Source organism: Toxorhynchites rutilus, chromosome 3 (genome assembly GCF_029784135.1).
Source record: "Toxorhynchites rutilus septentrionalis strain SRP chromosome 3, ASM2978413v1, whole genome shotgun sequence".
Classification (NCBI taxonomy): Eukaryota; Metazoa; Arthropoda; class Insecta; order Diptera; family Culicidae; genus Toxorhynchites; species Toxorhynchites rutilus.
Window position 1 is genome coordinate 247,042,122 of NC_073746.1, and position 20,429 is coordinate 247,062,550.

General features: G+C 36.7%; 1 protein-coding gene across 1 annotated transcript in view; it reads right to left on the bottom strand.

Moving 5' to 3' along the window:
* The window catches only part of LOC129777583 (probable serine/threonine-protein kinase roco5), a 42,351-nt gene extending 30,971 nt beyond the window's left edge, over positions 1-11,380 (bottom strand). The window contains exon 1 of the mRNA XM_055783950.1: positions 11,281-11,380. The gene's annotated coding sequence lies outside the window, so the exon portion shown is untranslated. The remainder of the gene's footprint in view (positions 1-11,280) is intronic.
* Positions 11,381-20,429: the final 9,049 nt, after the last annotated feature.

Sequence of the window (20,429 nt, forward strand, 5' to 3'; positions counted from 1 at the left end):
GTAACTAAACAAATTAAAAACCTGTCCATATTACCCCCACTGTCCGTATTACCCGCGGTTCCCCTATACATGAATGCGCATCCCCTTTTTGTTTCAACAAATTGAAAAACTAATGCGTCAAGAGTCATCCCACGTGGGGATACGATGGCACGGAATATTTTTCGATCGGGCCAGTCTCTCAGTTTTCTCTGTTTATACATAGCATAACAGTCTGTTAAAAAAATTGTATCAAAAAACCGAACCAACATGACTCATGAGGCGAAGGTACATCGTCATGTGCCCCAGTCCATGAGTCTGATTCTGAAGATTGGGGTCAAGATAGAGTTGCTGTTCGCCACACATATGATTTAAATGAACCAACCAAAATACACAAGGAAAAAGATATCTGAGAACCAAGTGATCAAGTGATCAACGTTCAATTATGATATTCTAGTCTTGTTCCTGAGATAACCAAATAGTAAATGTGCAAAAACGGTTGTTGCTGTGAAATAAATAAAAAAAAAACAATATTAATAACTAAGTTATAACCGGTTTCATTTTATTGGTAACTTGCCAGCGATGGTCTTTTTACTGGAAACACTGGGGACATAAACGAGAAACACATTAAAGCTCTAGAGTTGCTTTGGAATCAATTAATGTACCTCAAGTTTAATCTGGTCAGGTGCAGAACAGCCACAGAGCACAGAAATTGGTTAATGTCCGGTACGTTACCGATTCCCTGTATTCGGCACCCCAACAACCGCACGGCATTCGAGAGTGTCAGACAGCTCCGTAGGAGTATGCGCTATTACGTTTCCAGTGCAAAACTAGGTGATTTTAAGCGGTTCAATTAGTACTCATGTGAAATTCTACTCTACTCATATCATTAGGAATGAAACCGAGAGAAAGAAAAGGTCAACAGTTCCATGCGCAATCGCGTGTTTTACCATCAAGTTAGTAATAAAACATTACGAATTCGCATCTTGACGCGTAATGATGAATTGGGGTCACAAACATCTTCAAAATATCCTAAATATGATGATGGGCGGCAGAGACAAGTCGTAAACTTTTTTATTTTGTCGGTTAAATCTAATTAGTATAGCACTATACATAGGGGACAAAAAATAGGAATGTTTGTTTCATCCACATTTCTCCACCGCTCATCGTTTCTTTTACAGCATGATTATGTAGAAGAGGTAATGAATTTATATAATCTCCTAGTTGGAACAATGACATGCCCATGCAAAATATTGGCCGAACATCGTTTTTTTTTTTTTGCTATTCTATGTATCCTTCCGATCACTGTTAAATTGTTGATTGTTGACAATCATAATCTGACATTGTACCAATTTGCTTGAATTGGATCGTGGGTAACACATTCACCGTTCAAGTTGAAGTTTTTTTTCCCCCGATATTGTCCTTCAAGAAATTCTATCCGTTTTGTGTATGCTTCTCGGCGTCTTGGCGGGCTGCAGATCAAATGTAACCGAACCACTGGAACAACTTTTACCTATGCGACGACGGCACAGTTAATTTTCCATCCGAACTCTGGCTGCACGATGGCTAACGTTTATTTTATACAGTTCACAAGCGTTTGCAGGCTTGCACACAGATGGTGTGATGCAGATTGTGCGTTGGTTAAAAAAATACAATACGACACTATTGCAACTGTAGACAGTATTGGATACAAAGATATTCAAATGTTCATAAATTATAAAATACAATTAGAGATCATATGTTGTCAAATTTCATTTGGTGTTCAGAGTGCACTCTTCAGACGTATTAGTGCTTCGAGTGGCGAAACAAAACCGCTTATTGGCATCGAGAAAATACAAATTGATATGATGAGACATTTCAGCTTGTGACTGTACAGTTGTCCGGGAAGTTCGTGCCGCCACTTACCGGATATTCTGATGACCTAATCGCTGATTAGGAATAAATATCGGTACAAGGACTATAGTGTCAGCTTGTCAAATCTGGCCAAAACCTCACCGGACCTCTGTAAGCCTTAACACGTGGCGTCCGGCGACACCACAGTGGTTACGTGCGCATAGTATCTCAGTGGCCGGCGACAGCACTTTAGTATCGGTTGCATTCTGTTGGGGTTTTGTTTAAGTAACAATATCTTACACACGCCAACAAGTTTTATGTTTTTATAAGTAGGGGAGGTGAAGAAACACGAGCATATTATAAAGAATTTCAATTATATCTTTCTCATGTTTCTCCAAACTTAAATGTAGTTTCTTGCATTTCAATATAATGTTTTTCGCATTAAAAGGCCGAATATTTTTACTAAAATTAAAACAGACCGAAAAGCAGAACATTTTTTCGATGATTACCCGGATGGATATATAGTGGGGGGAATATGGACAGGTTTGTAATATTTACGTATGTATATCTTCGAAATTCATGAAAGTAGGGGAACAGGGTTGAGAACTTAGGCAAACTAACGATGAGATTAGTAAAACTTAACAATTCATAATTTCCCGATAATGTCAAGCACGGGCTGCGACAAGCCAAATAATCCGAATTAGCGCTGCCGGCGCCAAGCGAATATTTTTTTACGAAAAGTGCGGACGTCAAAGTGTGAATATATGGAAGGGGACGTTTCTGCAGGCACTCTTCCCTATATATTTTCGTGTCCATTGTCTTGTTTGTGATGAGGACCTTGGTTTTCTGTTCACATATGCAAATCCCTTGCCAAATGAAGAACTTCCTACCAAAGGGTCTGACCGGGTAAGGGAGTAAAAAGTGCCCCCAAACCAAATCACCAACTGTATGGCAAATGTTGTATAGTTAATATCCTATAAAATATTTGCCATACAGCTGGTGATTTGGTTTGGGAGCACTTTTTACTCCCTTACCCGGCCAGGCCCTTTGGCAGGAAGTTCTTCATTTGGCAAGGGATTTGCATATGTGAACAGAAAACCAAGGTCCTCAGAAACGATTTATTTGAACCCCTTTGTGGTTTAACAAAGGATCTATAGTGAAAAACGCTCTTTTTCGTTTATTCCACGCCATTCTTAAAAGCTTCGAGATAAAAATTTAAAAAAAATACTGAATGTGCATCTTACTACGGTGTATCAAGAAAAATTATCAAAAAAATATTTCATGAAAAATTTATGTAATGAAAAAATATTGAAATGTTTAATTTTTTTTTTATTTAGAGATTCAGTACTACTCCAATCCATATTTAAATGTATTCCTACGGCTTTTCTAGATATGTGTAATTTTTTTCAGTGTTGCGCGGTACAAAAGTATTATTTTTATATTTCCCAAGGGTCTGGCTGGGTAAGGGAGTAAAAAGTGTCCCCAAACCAAATCACCAGCTGTATGGAAAATATTGTATAGGGTACTAAATAAAACATTTTGGCAGCAGAACCATATATTTGAGTCATTATATGGTACACCATAGGATCTATGGTGAAAAATTCACCTTTTCGTTTTTTTCACGCCATTCTCAATAGCTTTGAGACAAAAATATGAAAAAAATACTGAAAGTACATCTTACTAAGGTGTATCGATCAACATTTTTATACAATTTCAAACACATTCTCAATATGACGTGAAAAAAAACGAAAAGGTGCATTTTTCACCATAGATCCTATGGTGTACCAAATAAGGACTCAAATATATGGTATTGCTGCCAGATCATTGGGAAATATAAAAATAATATTTTTTGTACCGCGCAACACTGAAAAAAATCTGAAAAAAATCACACATATCTAGAAAAGTCGTAGGAACACATTTAAGTATGAATTAAAGTAGTACTGAATCTCTAAATCCAATTTTTTTTTTGATATTTTTCCAGGATGCACATTCAATATTTTTTTCAAATTTTTATCTCGAAGCTTTTGAGGATGGCGCGAAATAAACGAAAAAGTATGTTTGTCACTATAGATCCTATGTTAAACCACATACGGGTTCAAATAAACCGCCAAAATTTATTATTTAATATCCTATACAATATTTGCCATACAGCTGGTGATTTGGATTGGAGGCACTTTTTACTCCCTTTCCCGGCCAGGCCCTTTATCAGAAGAAAAACTAACTTAAATTTGCTGGGGACATCTCTGACAGTGACCTTATAGAATTTCAGGCCTGGGAGCTGTCCAAAATCTACCTTCACATCTTCAGTATGAAGCAAAGAAATTATGTATTTCGACGGAGCTAATTGGCTAACTTCGTATTTATCATCCCGCAAGACTTTCAGGACTCACGATGCTAAATCCAATGAGTTTACAATTCCATCTGGCCACAAGGGAATATTCTTGGTTCTCTGATCTATGTTCCGAGAAAATCTTCTATGCAAATGACTTAAAGCATTTTCCGAGCGATATAAACAACAATTGACTGCAACATAGAAAGCTGACATTGGGTGATTAAGGTGGTAATCAACTCTGGAAGGTCGAAAAATTACGGATTTTTGTAATGTTAATTCGGTGTTGGAATTAAAGTTGGATGTTGGGACATTTTGGTAGTTGGGTATATTTTTTATTTTCTAGGTTCCAATATAGTAGGGGTGGCCGAACTTGTGGCTTACCTGTTATTTAAAACATCTACGGTGGTCTACCAATCAGTAGTTTTCCATTTCAAGGTAAAATTTCATACGGCAGTTCTCGTATAAGTTGAAAAAAACTTGTAGGGGATGGTCCGGAAAGAGGGGCATGGTGGGAAAGATGGACACCTATGTATGATATTATTATATTTTTATTTTCAATTTTAATGATGTATAAACTTGCAATACAGTTTATAAATACCTTTGCCACTTACTATGTACACCTAGCTGACCTTCTGTTAAAATTGTAAATAAAAACAAAAATAGAGCAGCTCGATGTAAATTTCCGTCTGCAGAAACTAAGGTTCTCATTGTTATTGAGTTATTTTTTGGGGTATTTTTCGTTACGTGAGTATTATACCATCACTTCTTTTCTAGTTTATCGAATCAGCGGTGAGTTTTCTCATTTTTACTCCAGAAATATTGATGAAAAACTTGATTAGTATATTAAGTCGGGTAAGACGGACACTCAATCGTAGGGAAAGGCGAACATTTTGTATGATTATCCCCTCCTTCTTTTCCTTAACAGATGCCCACTAACTGCGTTTGCGAGAGCAACCGGAAGTTATGGACGAACCATCGGATGGAAGAGTCTGTAAAAGCTGTTAATGAAGGGTCCCCCGTGAACACAACTGCATTGAATTCCAACATTTTAAGCACAACACTCATACGGTACCTCAAAAATCCCAATTTCTCGAAAAAAATCCCAATCTCCTCGATCTAGATTCTATGGGAATTCCATGACGGAAGTCAGATAATTGACTTTCGGATTGGCAGAAATAACTAACTGAAGCATTCGTGCAATAACCCAACTTAGATGGTACAGATGGCTGAAATAAACCAACTCAGATGGCTGGCTTAGCGGTTTTTAAAACGTAATCCGAATCTGTCATTCCGGAAGCCGGAAACTGTTTTAGACTTGAAAAAATGAGAAAAATTACTAGGTTATTTTAGTCAATCTCTTGTTCAATCGTTTTTATTTGGAGTCTCCACTTATTAAGTACATCAACTTTAGTTTCAAAATATAACTTTTTTGTTAGTGTCCATCTTTCCCTTCGAGAGTTCGTCTTTCCCGACTCATTCTTATTTTTTTCAAAAATGCCGGACAGATTCATTTTGCAAACTTTCTGCCTCAAAAACAAATTTTATTATAAAAAGAGACTTAGACTTTAGATAGATAGCTATATATTTTTTGTGAAATTTCAACTTTTACTTAAGGTCTCTAACACCATTCCCCCCAGTAATTACCATGCTGTTGGCAGCTGGGCGCATAGATGCTCTCTCTAAAACAGTTCCTTGCTGGTGGTACGCTTATCTCAGAATCTAGTGGTCCGATATTTCTGATTTTTTTTCAGTATTTGAAAATGAACTATCTAAATTGTTACGTAGCGGCTTTTGAAAGAAAAAACTAAATTTAGAAAAAAATGCCAAAATGGCAGCCATTTGAACATTGTTTTAATGCTGTTCAGAAAGTTTTTTCTACGTTTCCCGACTTTTTAAAAATAGTAAAATTTTAAAAAATACGATTTTTTCTTGGATCATGCGATAGAGAGACGCATACAGATTGTATTCATATAAATCGATATAAATCGGTTCAGTAGAACATGAGATATCGTGTACGTCAGTTTAAAAAACAGTTTCGAGAAAAACGCGTTTGAAGTTAACTGTTATGGTCGTACCAGATTAGATACCGCATCACTAAAATGGCTTGAACTAGATAAATAATGGAATTTTCGAAAAGTCTTTCTAGCGTATATTCTTGAATGCCCAAACTTCAGAAATATGAAAAAAATATGATTTTGTAAAATTTCTAGACCAGAATACTGTCTTAAAAAATCATTTCAAACACAAAAATTGAGATATCTAAAACCGGCTACATAACAATTTAGATACTAAATTTTCAACGAGATTGAAAAACTTTATCCAATTCGGTCCACTAAATTCAGGGTTAAACGTACCACCAACTGAAAAAAAATGGTTTCGAGAAAAAAGCGTTTCAAGATTCGTATATTAATGCTACTCCCGTAGAAGTGGCCCCAAAGTTTTTGGTATGACTTTTTAACGAGATGAAATATCGAAAAAAAAACTTTTCAGTATTACATTTCCGAAGGTTTAAGTCTCCCGAAAATGCTGAAAAAAAATCGATTTTCTACCTTCTAAATTAAGCTCCCCTCTCAAAAGTCCATTAGTTTGATCCCGGATCATGCGGATTGAATCAAATTGGTTGTCAAAAATAATCCAATAGAAATGTCAAAAGAGATCCAATAATCAAGAGGGGAAAATGTGTTACTTTTCTTATGATCCACTATATAGATAAAGTATTGTTATCAAAGGCAAAATAAATCAAAATTAAAAAAAATGAACGAACTACCTTTTTGCATCAATTAATACTAGCGTTCAGTATCAGAAAGATCTAGTTAATATTTTGGCAGGGACTGTAGTTTCAGAGAAATTGAGATAATTAAAAATAATTGGAATTCAATTGTATTTCCCGTCAAATTTTATTATTTTTTGTGTCTTAGGAGGTTCCCTTTCCAGTTAACTGGAACAGCGTATTTCTATTGAAATAGTCCTGCAAAAGTCACTAAAAACTTTGCAACACTATTAGTTTAAAATTACTCCACACACACGGGTATCCTTGTTCGGAATAAGTTTGTCGTCTCCATGAAAACCGACCCAGTGCGTTTGTAAGAACGCATTCGAGTGGAAACGATGGAGACTTTTGCGAGTATCTTTACTCGTATTCGGATAGTCTTTCACTGAACAACGCATTTTCAATCAAACTGACCACTTTCTAGAGTAAAATTCGGTTTCGGATGTGCTTGGCGATGACCTCTCACGAACTGCTGCTCTACTCTATTTTTCAAATGATGCTGTATGAAAGTGTATTTAACACTTTCATCGCCCCGTCACCCAGATATGGGTGACACTTTCCTCGTTCAAATTGAATAGGATTTTGAAAAAGAATTTGATGCAATACCATACCATTATAATGTTTATACTATACTTTTTATTAATTTATAGTGCGGATAGTTTGTACTGCAGCTTTTTACGAAACCCATATAATATGACTTTGGCATGTGTTATTGTAGTCCATTCGTCTTCAAATTGAATAAAATATTGCTAGATCATGTAAAAGTTGTCTACAAACTAAGTTTGATCTTCATTTAATAATTTATCCGCATGTTGAGCTCCGCAAGGAAAAGCCGCTTTGGGCGATGAACGTGTTAAAAAACTAAACAAATAACTTGTGATCAAATCGAAGATCCTTATTCCTTCCCCTTCGCGGTAAGGGGAACAAGAACAGTCTGCATCTTCGAACGACGCGGATTCCTCATCAGTGGCCTGGGGCCATGATAAGCGGACATCCTCGTCAAACGACCAGGGAGAAAAAAAAGTTCAAATGTGTGGAAACTCTCATGATGAAATTTGTTTTTTGTATATTGTATTATTGTCAATCGCTTGTCCGTATGTACATGTAAAATTAATTAATGTTTATTGTAAGTGCACATCGCAACATGGTGCTCCCGTGGTCGAGTGGTTAGCGTTACAACTAACATGCCGGGGCTCGAGTTCGATTCCCGTTCTGGTCGGGGGAGTTTTTCGTCAAAGAAATTTCCTCCGACTTTTACTTTGGTCAGGCGTATTCTCTAGAGCATGCCCCTCAGAATGCATTCAAGGCGTGTTATTTGGCATAAAAATGACGCAAGTAATATTACGTTGAGACAGCGAAGTTCCTCTAGAATCGTTAGAGCCATTTAAGAAGAAGACATCGCGGCATGGTTTCGGACGTTTTTGCTGATGCGAATCAGCCCAGGAGGCTGAAAATCTCAAAAATAGAGAAATAAAAAAATGCTTCGAACATAAACGTAAATAAAGCAAGTCCGAATCACGAAAACGTTTGTTTCTTTGATTGGAGAAACATTTGACAGATAGTGTGAGAGGAAAAAAGTTCGAAGATAATCTTTTTTTTTTTCAAGCAAAAGGCACTTGAAAAAAATACTTCATTGAATCCGCATGACCCAGGTTTGATCTATTGTAGTGCACTCCAGTTTGCTATGTATGCACTGTCAGTTCGTTCCATCACTCAGGGAATAAGCACCCATGACTTTGCATATCCCCCCAAGTAGGTATGATTTCCTTTATGAAGTTCCTTTCCTTTTTTGGTTCAGCAGACCATATCTCGTTAGGCATAAAAATGCTCTTTCCAAGAATCCGCAGTCTGAATTAGTGTACTGCATTGACACAGTAAATGTTCCGAAGTTTCACCTACGAAATTGCAGAAACGACAGTTATCATCTGTCAGTCTTCCGATTTTTTAAGGCAATACCTGCTCGGATAGTGTTCGGTCAATAGACCGGTTAATGTACTCTAATATGCCTAATTCAAGCTGAGTAGGCGGCGTGTACAAGGTGTAATAAATAATTTAGATTGTGTGTCATTTATTTCCGTTCAGTAGAACATATAGATGCTCTCAAATGACAGCTATTAGTGCCATCAGCCCTCCAATCAGTTGATTATTTTAATTTTATTTTTCTATATGAATATTCTATTCATTTTCGAAACATTACATAAAAATTCAATAATTTAACGTAACAATAACGAAACCTTACTTATCAATCCATGCTCAGTATGGATATTTATTGAAATAAAGTTTAGAGGGTTTAACTCAGATCATTGCTAGACCGGATCCACGCCCAATAGGTGGAGATTGTGTTTTATGTCTAAACCTTGACATCTAACGAACAACAGTCATCAATCGTCACACTCTTATGTTAATGAACAATCGCAATACATCAAACTAGTCTACATAGTGCACTTATAGATCACGACATTCTAGCTTTTCAGTAGCGTACCAATCTCAAAATATACGGAGAACGTGTTGCCAAAACGATTTTGCCCAAGGCTGTTCTTTTCCAAAATATCATGTTCGATTATCCTCAATGTCTAGAAACCAATTAGCCGTGATCACGGAAGAACAGATAAACTGAGTGGCGATTAGCACCATTCATTCAACCGAGTGCATGACAGAACCATTATTATCGCTTTATTTACGTGGCTGTGAGTTATATGTAAATCGGCAGATTGACGACAATTCTTTGATCGTATAATTTTCAAAAATTGTTCTCTCTCTCGATGCCATATCATGTGTCTATCACATAATTATAATAATTGGTATCGAAAATAAAACCGTCGAACGTGGAAAATGTGTAAATCTATATCTTAGGGAAACATAAAAAAAGAATATTCAAATAATGATAATTCAGATATTCATGTAGTATTCATGTATTCATGACAACTGTTCTCAAATAAAACGTTCTGGGATAACACATAAACTTTGTTTTCTCCGCAAACTAATCACGCAGAATATAATTTGTACTCCCTCAAAAGTTTATTCGTCAACAGTCACGTCTCCGTACGCAATGCACACTTTACTGGCTCACTTAATGATGTATTACCGTCTCTTGAGCCAAAGCAAAGCGAAATGTGACCGAAAGACTCAAGAAAACCGGGCAGCGAAAAAAAAGACATGAAATGAAAAGCAAGTGAAAAAAAAACAACCCGGTGTAACGAAAGTATAGGAAAAAAAACGGATACTGCGTTCTCTCTATTCTAATAAGCAATGGTCACTTGAAGTAGTTTAATCAGTTCACTTTTGAACGTGATCCGAGTCAGGCGTGTCCGGTGGTTCTTAAACGAGATCGATTTATTTTCGCATATATGTATGGCATATACATTGCTCCGTGAAAATGAAGATTAGTTTAATGATTTCATTTGTGCTGTTTGTTGTGGCAGTGATAGTGATCCCGTGTCAGGCTTTCAATGAAGATCGCGAGGTGGCTAGGGAGAAGAGGACAATTCATCATTTGATTAGCCACTTTGCGCAGTTCTTTAGTTTGAGCAATCCTGCCAAACCAAATAATAAACAGGACAATGCTGTTAATCCACTACAGCAGATTTTGATGTCTTCATCAGCCAAATTCTCTGGTGGTAGTGGTTCCAAGAAAACGACTACATCTGGACCAGTGAGCATGCGGTTTGAAATTCCAAGTGAACCTCAGCGTCTAGTAAATGAATCACCTCAACCCCCACAACGTCTCCAACAACCTCAGCCACCCCAAACTCCCCAGCAATCGCAACCACCTCAGGAACCTCAACCCCCAGAACCAATGCAAATGCAAATGATGGTTACAACCGGTCCATCCAGGATACCTCTTTTGGATTCGATCATGTCTACCGTACCGCCAACAACAGCTGCACCTACCGAAGCTTCCAGTACCCCTACAGAAGTACCTGTTACACCATCTACGGAACCATCAACTGATGCTCCTGAGATGAGTTCACCAACAGCACCACCCACCGAGGAAATACCAACTGCACCAGATGAAACAACTGTAGATCCAGCTGCCGTAAACACGCTAGCCAATAACGATACTGAAAACCGAATTGACACTCTTCCTCAAAACGAAGGCAGTTCAGTTCAATCACCCCCGAGTGCCTTCTACAATGTGCAACAGTACCGCGCACCAGCTTGGAACACCTTCCCAAATGTTTACCGTCAATTACCATTGACTACATATTTCGGGAACAACGTATTCCTGCCAGCTCCGTTCGCTCCGCAACCATTCAGCCACGTTGGTTACCAGCATCCGCAGGCAGCGGATAATTTGATCACTGCTGGCTCGTCGACATCGCACAGTCGCGTGAAAATGCATGACCAACCTTTCGATTTCGTTACTTACCACGGCGATTCAGCCGGATCACCGCCCAACTATCAGGTGCAAGTGTTCGGAAAACATTTTTCGCAGTATTAGAGTTGACCTCCTTTCAACGGACTCATTAATGCAGTACTACTAGTACCGATTCGTCGGACAGTTTTGCACTCTAGTGAATGATCTTGTGTGAGCGCTAATACGCGAAACGCTAATGATAATGTGTTTAGTGCGATCGATTTATTACTCGCTGATGGATTAGATCCTGTTTTGTTTTTTTTTTCTTGTGAATAAGTAGCATCAATTACCTGTTGTAAATACTCAAAGTTTATTCGCTACGATAAATGTTCTCTAGTTTCGTGTTAATATAGTTCCTAGGCTTATTAGAAAACAACAACAAAAAATCGGTGAGATATCACATGCTCACATCAATTTTTTCGAAATAAATGCGTAGAAAAATGTATGATACATTTCCATATTATGTCGAAAATCCCATTAATAGTAAAACTCTAATCTCTAAACGCACATGTCCCATTTGTGTCGTATGCTGAATTTTCCAAAATTATCAAATGAATACCGCTTATGAAATTTACGACGATTTATTGAAGTGTTTGACAAAAAGTGTTAACCACGTGCACATGATATTGAGTGGTTTAAAGGGGGACCCCGGTCTGGAAATTCGAAGAAATCGAGTTTTTGTTTTTTTTTTGCGTTTTTGGGAAGCCCTTAATACCCCTAGAAATGCAGTCCTAAAAAAATGTTTCGATATTTGATTTCGTCAGAAAGTTACAGCCAAAAATATGAAGTCACCTCAAGGATATATATCTGGTGGTATCGATATCTCAGGATCTATTCGATCTATTTGGCTGAAATTTTTCATCAATAAGTAAAAATGAATTTTCAAAAGCGTTACATAGCCGTTTTTTAATATATCATTTTTTCGATTTTTTATGGGCTTCTAAACAGCGAATTTTCATAAAAAATAACTCATTTTAAAAAAAAATGGCCTCCATTCTGGCAATTTTTGGAAACCTTTATGTAACGCTTTAGGTATTGTCCTAAAGTTTCAAAATATTCATTGGAATTCCTGCTGCGACACTCCGTTGCTGCAGAACCGATACCACCAGAAAGGTACCGATTTTCAGACAGCATCTACGCATCCAGCTGTCAACAGCGTAATGACCATTATTCGTGCACTAAACAAGTTGAAATACATCTTCAAATATACCTTAAACAATAACCAAAATATCCTAACACTCCACTTTATTCCTAACGTCCGAAAAAAAATCACGAAAATTTATTTTTATTGTGGCTGAGACGAAGTACGCAACGTCATTCACTTCCACCGAGAAGGCAGATGGGCCCAGATTAGCGCTTACTTAGAAGAGGCAACACTTCGTACCATACGTTAACCTATTAAAAACAGCTGTTAGAAAAATCCGCAATAGCAGCTTTTATAATTTTTCATGTCTTTGGAAAGCAACCATATGGCATTTTTTTGCACCAAATCCCTCATTGATTATCTACCACTTACCATCAATTTAATTTAATTTTTTATAACTTCATCGGACTAAGAGTTTTATATCGGTTTAATGCGTATATGTGCGGAAGGTGTTTTCAATTTCAATAACAAAACTTGACAAAATACAAAAGTATGTGAACCTTCTACAGTATTGTAATCTAATGCAGGACAAAACCCTTTCGAACCTCATACAGAAAGTAAATAAAATAAGTAAAAAAACTTTTTAAGTTCAACAGTTTAATTATGATTAAACATAACAATGTTAAAAAATAATTAGGCAAGTAGCAGTTAGCAGTTATCACACCTCTCCTTCATTAGTCTAGGGCATTGATAAGGCTAAAATAAAATCGTGGGAAAAATGATGAAGTCGCTAATTGTGGATAATGGAAATCCAACGTGCCCTACGATTTTATTTTAGTCTTATCAATGCCCTAGACTAATGAAGGAGAGGTGTGATAACTGCTAACTGCTACTTGCCTAATTTTCTAGCTTTTAGTACATTGTTATGTTCAATCATAATTAAACCGTTGAACTTAAAAAGTTTTTTTACTTATTTTATTTTCTAGTTTTTAGTACATTATCTGTTTCATTAGAATATTTCTCTACAATGAAACCATTGTACTGTATTCTATCAGTCAAATAATTTCATTTGATACCGATATTGAGTAGATTGCAGAAAATACATAGTGTGTTCTCCAAGCCAAGTTCGTTCGTTTGATACACATACCTCAATCATCCTTTTTTTTGAGATGATATGGAATCAGCTATTTTGTAGCGCCGGCCAAATTGGATTTTTCAAGTTTTAAAATGACAGCAGATTAAAATGACAGCAGTTTTAAAATGACAGCAGAGATAAAGGTGTTTTATAAATTCGGTCAGTTCCTATTGGTCAAATTTCTATTAATTTGGGACAACTCTACAGACATACAAACATACATACGAACAGTTCAAATCAAATAAAACCGTTTAATAAAGTAATTTGCTATTTTGTGATTGCGGCCATCTTGGATTTGGATTTTTCATGATCTACTGTGATCTACTATTCCAGCCCTTTCATTTGATACTCATATTAATCGGGATTTTAAAAAATATGTAGACCGTCATTTGGTAGTGGCAGCCATCTTGGATTTGCACTTACATAGATAACTGTCAAACCCTTTCATTTGATACCCATATAGTTGGGGTTTTTCATAAAACACCGTATTCTACTAGTCAAGCCCTTTCATTCGATACCCATAATAATAGGGTTTTGAATATGCAGTCCGCCATTTTGTAGTTGAAGCCATTTTGGATTTGCATTTTTCATAAATAACCGTGTGCTAGACAAGCCCTTTCATTTGATACCCATATTGATGAGGTTTTGAGAAAATATGTAGTTCGCCATTTTGTAGTGGCAGCCATCTTGGATTTGCATTTTTCATAATTTTTTTTTATCCAAAATATATATTTTTATTAAGGCTCATATGGCGTCAACCTGACGGGGCCGGTAGTTCAATATTTCGACAAAAAAAAAAACATTGCAAATACATGAAAACATTTCGGTAGGAACTTTTGTTCCTACCGAAATGTATTCCGTAACAGAAACATCAAAACCAAGGTTCCCGGAGGAAATCGGCATTGCAAATATATGAAAGTTGGGGGAATTTTTATATTGCAAGTAAGGTGAATGATAATAATCAAGGTGTGTTCCCGCTCGAGAACGGGTCGTTTGGTTTAAGCTGTCTGTTTTGTTGTGTTCATTTTCACCAAAGGAAAGTTTATACGGTGAGAAAAATTGGAAAGGTGAAGAAATATTAGAAAAAGAGATTGCTCTACATATAGTAATAGGTGTTGTTAGTCCAATTAAAAGCATTGGGTTGAATAAACACTTAGAAAGTAAAAATTATAAAAGAAAATTACCTTTTCCATTTGAATATGTTTTCTCTATATTAAAGAAACATGTTTTTACTGATGAGAAAAATTGATAATTGTGTTTGGTATTGGTAATTATCTTATATTACATTGGTGAGTTTATTTCATCCATAAATAACACAGGAGGCATCATAGTGGAGTGAACAAACAATACCCAACAACCAAACAAAACAGCCCTTCCCAGGAGGCCACCAAATCATTATCAAAGAGTTTAACGATGTAATTCTTCAAACATATCCAAACATAACCAACAGATAGCCTAACGGAATCCTACGTCAACTATGCGGTCGTGTCTCGGACACAACCCTCCTGTGACTTTTTTTTTCATTTATTTTTGCATTTCCAATTTCAAATGTTTATAAGTATCGATTATTTGGAAACATTGATGAAAAGTGACATTTTTGTTTGTAATAACCTTTAGTGATAGCGTTCCCTACAATTTCAAATGTGGAGGAGCTGGAGGAAATCATCGGGCCATGGGACGACGATTTTAATGAGGTTACTGGTGTGAACACTCTTCCACCGGATCCGGTGGGCCATCTCACTGATGAAGAAAAACTAGAAGACGATAGTTTTCTCGCAGCGTATTTGTACTTTGCAGATTTTGGAAAATGTTCGATTTTTCGGGAAGTGGACGAAATACCGCTTGAGCGTCGTTCGCCAACAATAAAAATAAAAGCAATATGAAAAAGTTCGCCGGTAACAGGATAAAGTTATATAGAGTACAGAAGGTCAGATCTGAATGGTGAATACTGTTTTTTCCTCAATACTTTCATTCTATTGTGCTTGATCACCTGGAAATGTAAAATTAAATCATTTATGAACGTCGTATATTTTCTAATTGGAGCGACTATTTGTTCGCAATGTGTTTTCACTTGCAAGAATGTGCAAGTTTTGACCAATGTTCGATTTCCCGAACATCCATTTCCCGGAAATGGATGATTGGAAAAAAATAATTCTTGAACGTTGGGGTTTCTTTAGTGCCAAAAATCAAAACTACGCCAATGGCTTGGTCGTGATTGGGTTAATATGTGAAGTACACTGGAGTCGCTATTTACGTGGCGGATACGTGGCACGTAAAAAACGCGTAAAAGAAAATCGCGTAAATCCCAAAATCATGTAAAAAAACCGCGTGAATCCCAAAATCCGAGTAAAAATAAAATGCGTAAATTTCAAAATCCGTGTGAAAGTCTAACAAACAGTTGAATTATTTTAACAATTGGTTGACTGATTTTTTTTTTGCATGCCACAATCATGATATCTGTTTCTTCTTTTATTTCTCAGCTACTAATCAGTGATACAATACAAACTTATTTCGTGAAAATTCACATCAATTAGCACATAAAATCTGTTTACACTGGAGTCACTTTTTACGCGGTTGATACGTGCCGCGTAAATTCCGAAATCCGCGTAGAAAAAACCGCGTAAAAGAAGGCCGCGTGACAAATAACCGCGTAAAAAAACGGGACTTCAGTGTACTTCCTATGGTTACTCACGTCAATCACTCCGGTGTACCACCAACTAGACCAATCTTTCAGTTGCCTTCTCAGGTAAACCATAAACACCCTCTGCCACTGGTGTTAAAATGTATGAAGTATTACAAAGTACAGTAGAATCTCGATTATCTATCGTTATCCGCGAAAACGAGTTTTATAGTAATGGTATGTCTTCCCTCTTCTCGAAATGTTTCAGTGAGTGGTAGCCTCTTTTGTTTTGGTCATGACTTCCACATTATCTGACTACTGGTGTAAATGACCTTACAGATGGATAGTTCAATGATTTCTGTATTGACAAAACATGTATTTCATGCTGAAATATTTTTTTCCATTATTGCGCCACCTTTTTTGCGTTATCCGCGGTAAACTCGCCAGTCTATTCCGCGGATAATTAGGATTCTAGTGTATATGACGCGATTACTAATTGTATCATCGGACAGCTTTATTGACTCAAGACTAGTAAACAGGGCTAATATGTAAGTCATATTCAACTGAAGATAGTCAGGGTACCATGAAGCCATCGGTCTTCGCATTCAATTGGAAATGAGTTTTTGCTTCTTGCAGTAGTTTCTCCGTCAACATAAATCAAAAGTCATTCGGGCCCTTTCCTCGTTTACTGTTCTACGGCGCTCCGTGTTCGTTTAATGTATCACCGTCAAATGGACTTCACGGCATATTAAAATGAAACTGATAACTTATGAACTAGTCACGAGCGTTAAAGGGGGACCCCTGTCTGGGAGGTCGGGAAATAATGAATTTTCATGGATTTTTTTTGGAATGTTACGAATAAAGTGAAGTGTTCGTGTATTATGGTTATTGTTGAAGGTATATTCGAAAATTTATTTTCCATTTTTTGAGGGCACGAATGATGATTATGACGCTGTTGACAGCTGGATGCGTATATGCTGTCTGAAAATCAGTCCCTTGCTGGTGGTATCGGTTCTGAAGCAACGGGGTGTCGTAGAGCAAATTCCAATGAATATTTTGAAACGTTGGGACAATACCTAAAGCGTTACATAGGGGGTTTTGAAAATTTGATAAATTGCCAAAACGGCGGCCATTTTTGTTAAAAATGAGATATTTTTCATTCATGAAAAATCTCTAATTAGCGATTTTTAAAAAATCGAAAAAATTAGATATCAAAAACGGCTATGTAACGTCTTAGATAATTCATTTTTAACATGCTGATAAACAATTTCAGCCAAATCGCTCAGATCGTGAGATATCGCCAATCTCAGATCCTGAGATATCGATACCACCAGTTGAAATAACATGGTTTCGAGAATAACGTGTTTTAAAATTCGTACAGCGATACTATATTCCTTGAAGTGACTTCATACTTTTGGCTGTAACTTTCCAACGAAATTAAATATCGAAATATCGTTTTAGGACAACATTTCTGAGGGTATAAGCTTCCCAAAAATGCAAAAAACAAAAATTCATTTTTTTCGATTTTCCAGACCGGGGTCCCTCCTTAACCCTTTCACGTACAACATCGAGTCTCACTCATGGTGTACTTGCATAACATAGGGCGCTAGAACGCTCAGCAGAGTAGTGAAATCACTTCATGCATGACCAGAGTTGCCAACAATAATTAAAAAAAAACAGGAAGAATGAAAATAAAAATCTGAAGAAATCAGGATAGGTCATATTGGGTTGTCCGGGAAGCTAGATTTTTGGGAAAACAAAAGCATTATTTTCAGTCAAAGCATTATAATTCAATTTTGAATCCACATTTTTGTTTAACTATCTTTTGCCATATTCCCTTCATCATCACAAGTCACGATTTTCTTCAAAACGTCATCTTCGTTACGTTTATGGAGCGATTCTCAGATGATAATGCAATCCATTAAAGGTTTTTCAGTTAAATTTTGTGAAACCCTCACATTTTCTTCAGTCAATTTTAATTTCGGTTGTATGTATCCACTACGCATACTGAAACATCGAGTTTTCGTTCTGCTGTGGTTTCTTTTGAATTTGAAAGCAGACGCCTTCACTTGACGATTGAGAGTGCCCTATTCACTAACATGGGCTTTATGTCGCTTTCAGTTTCACATCTGAAAGGACGATGACTGCTTTCAATTGAAATTTTTCATTCGATTTATTTTTTTCCGTCTTTCAAAAAAGTGAAATTAAAAGAGACATATTAGACTTACAACCAACGTCGATAACTGATTACGCCTACTAGTATACTGCACATTCTTTCACATCATGACTTTCATTAGTTTCAGCGAATACGGTTCGAGCTCCAACGAAATTTTCATTCGAAATAAGACACTTTCATTCCATATAAAAATCTTTCATTTTCTTTGACGATTTGATAAATTCGCGCATAAGTGGAAAATCTTTTGATCGTTTATATTTTTTACCAAAAACCTACAGCATACCTACAATCAAATGCAGAGAATTCAATATTCAAATTTTTCTCTGAATTCATCGTCCGTGTTTTGGAATGAGTCATTATTCAACAAATGAGAAAATCATATCAGTAGTGGAAAACTTTTTGATTTTTTCTAATTTTGATGTTGTTTGATTTGGTTATAAATATATTTACCATATTTACCATAGTGGTTAATGGTGGCCCTTAGCGTATTATTTAATACGTCACACATCAAGTGATTTCACTACTCTGCTAGCAAGTTATGCAAGTACACCACGAGTGAGACTCGATGTTGTACGCGAAGGGGTTAAAGTTGATTCTACTTTGAATCTGACGGGAAAGTGATATATACAATCTATTTATATTGACTGTGAATTAAAAAAAATCGTCTTGAGTAATTTTACACTCTGAAACTCTTTGGCTACATCTACATACACATTATCCTCAAAAAAGCAATGTTGTTCCTCAAACTTAATTTCGCTATAATTTCATAAATTTGTCAGATAATCTGGTTTCATGAAATTTTCTCGCTCTGTTTTGAAAAACCGCTAAACATTTGAGTGTAAAGATAAACAAAAAAGTTAAGTACAGCTTTGCATCAAGAGAATTTACCTTAATGGAGCTTTATACAAGGGCGGACTGCAGAGCTATTATGACAGTTCTCATTTCCAACTAAGAAAACTTTGGCATGGAAACCAGCATATTTATTACGGATAGTTTATATTCTGATAATGTGAAAAGTACAAAAATCAGGAAAAATCAGGAACATTTCAGAAAAATCAGGCAAAATTGGGTGTTTTTCAGGATATCAGGGAACGTGCTAAAAAGTCTGGAAAATCCTGCAAAATCAGGAAGGTTAGCATATCTGTGTGCGACGTATTAAATAATACGGGAAGGGGTTAAGCCTCCAAATTGAATGCAAAACACATTCCCCGCACCAGCGAGCTGCCCGGAAGAAAAAGGGTCCCTTGAAAGACGATGACCATAGAAAGAGGGATGTTTTAACTTCCTCCCACACAGCTCAGCGAATTGCTAGAAAGTGTGTATGGAAAGCGAAGAAGGACAGTTGGGTAAAGTTCAGAAGCGAAATCAATTCAGAACTTCTAGCTGTAAAATCATGGCGGAGAATCAATTCGCTTAATGGTAGGACCTTTCAAAAATCCATCAGGTTGGTTAACGGTAGTACTACTACCGATGATCTCGCCTGCACTAGTGAAATTCTAGCTGATTACTTTGCGGAAATGTTCATGTTTTTTCAATGCAATCCAAAAAGCTAATGGAGAAATGTGAAAGGCTTCCTCTCCACTTTTCAACACACAAACCTGACAAGTTGAATAAATTCTATAGCATCCGAACTTGATTGGGCATTCGGCAGAGTGAAAGTGCAGACGTGTGGTGTACCTATAGCTATCTAGTAGAACTTGAAGTATGCCTCCATAAGTGTTTCAAGCTCTCACATGTGAGCACCTGTGCCCTCTTAGACATTACTAAAGCTTAGGAATAGGTGTGGCGACGCCATATTCTGGAAACGCTTGCGAACTGGGTATTTGGGGGAAGAATGATGGCATACTTACGAGCCTACTACTAGGAGTCATTCTTGTTTTTTAATTTATTCATATAAATTCGGGTCATTCTGCACCCCTAAAATCGTGCACCCGGGGGCGGTCTCAAACTAAAATAACGATTTCCGAACATTTTTCCTTTTGTTTTGTCGATGTTTTCATCAGTTGAAGAGGTCGATGGTCGTCCTTGATGTGGCAAATCGTTCGTTTCTCCTCGGCCGTCTTTGAATGCCTTCTACCATTCACACACCCGTGTTTTCGACATAGTTGATTCACCAAATGTGTTCTACAACATTTTCAACGTTTCG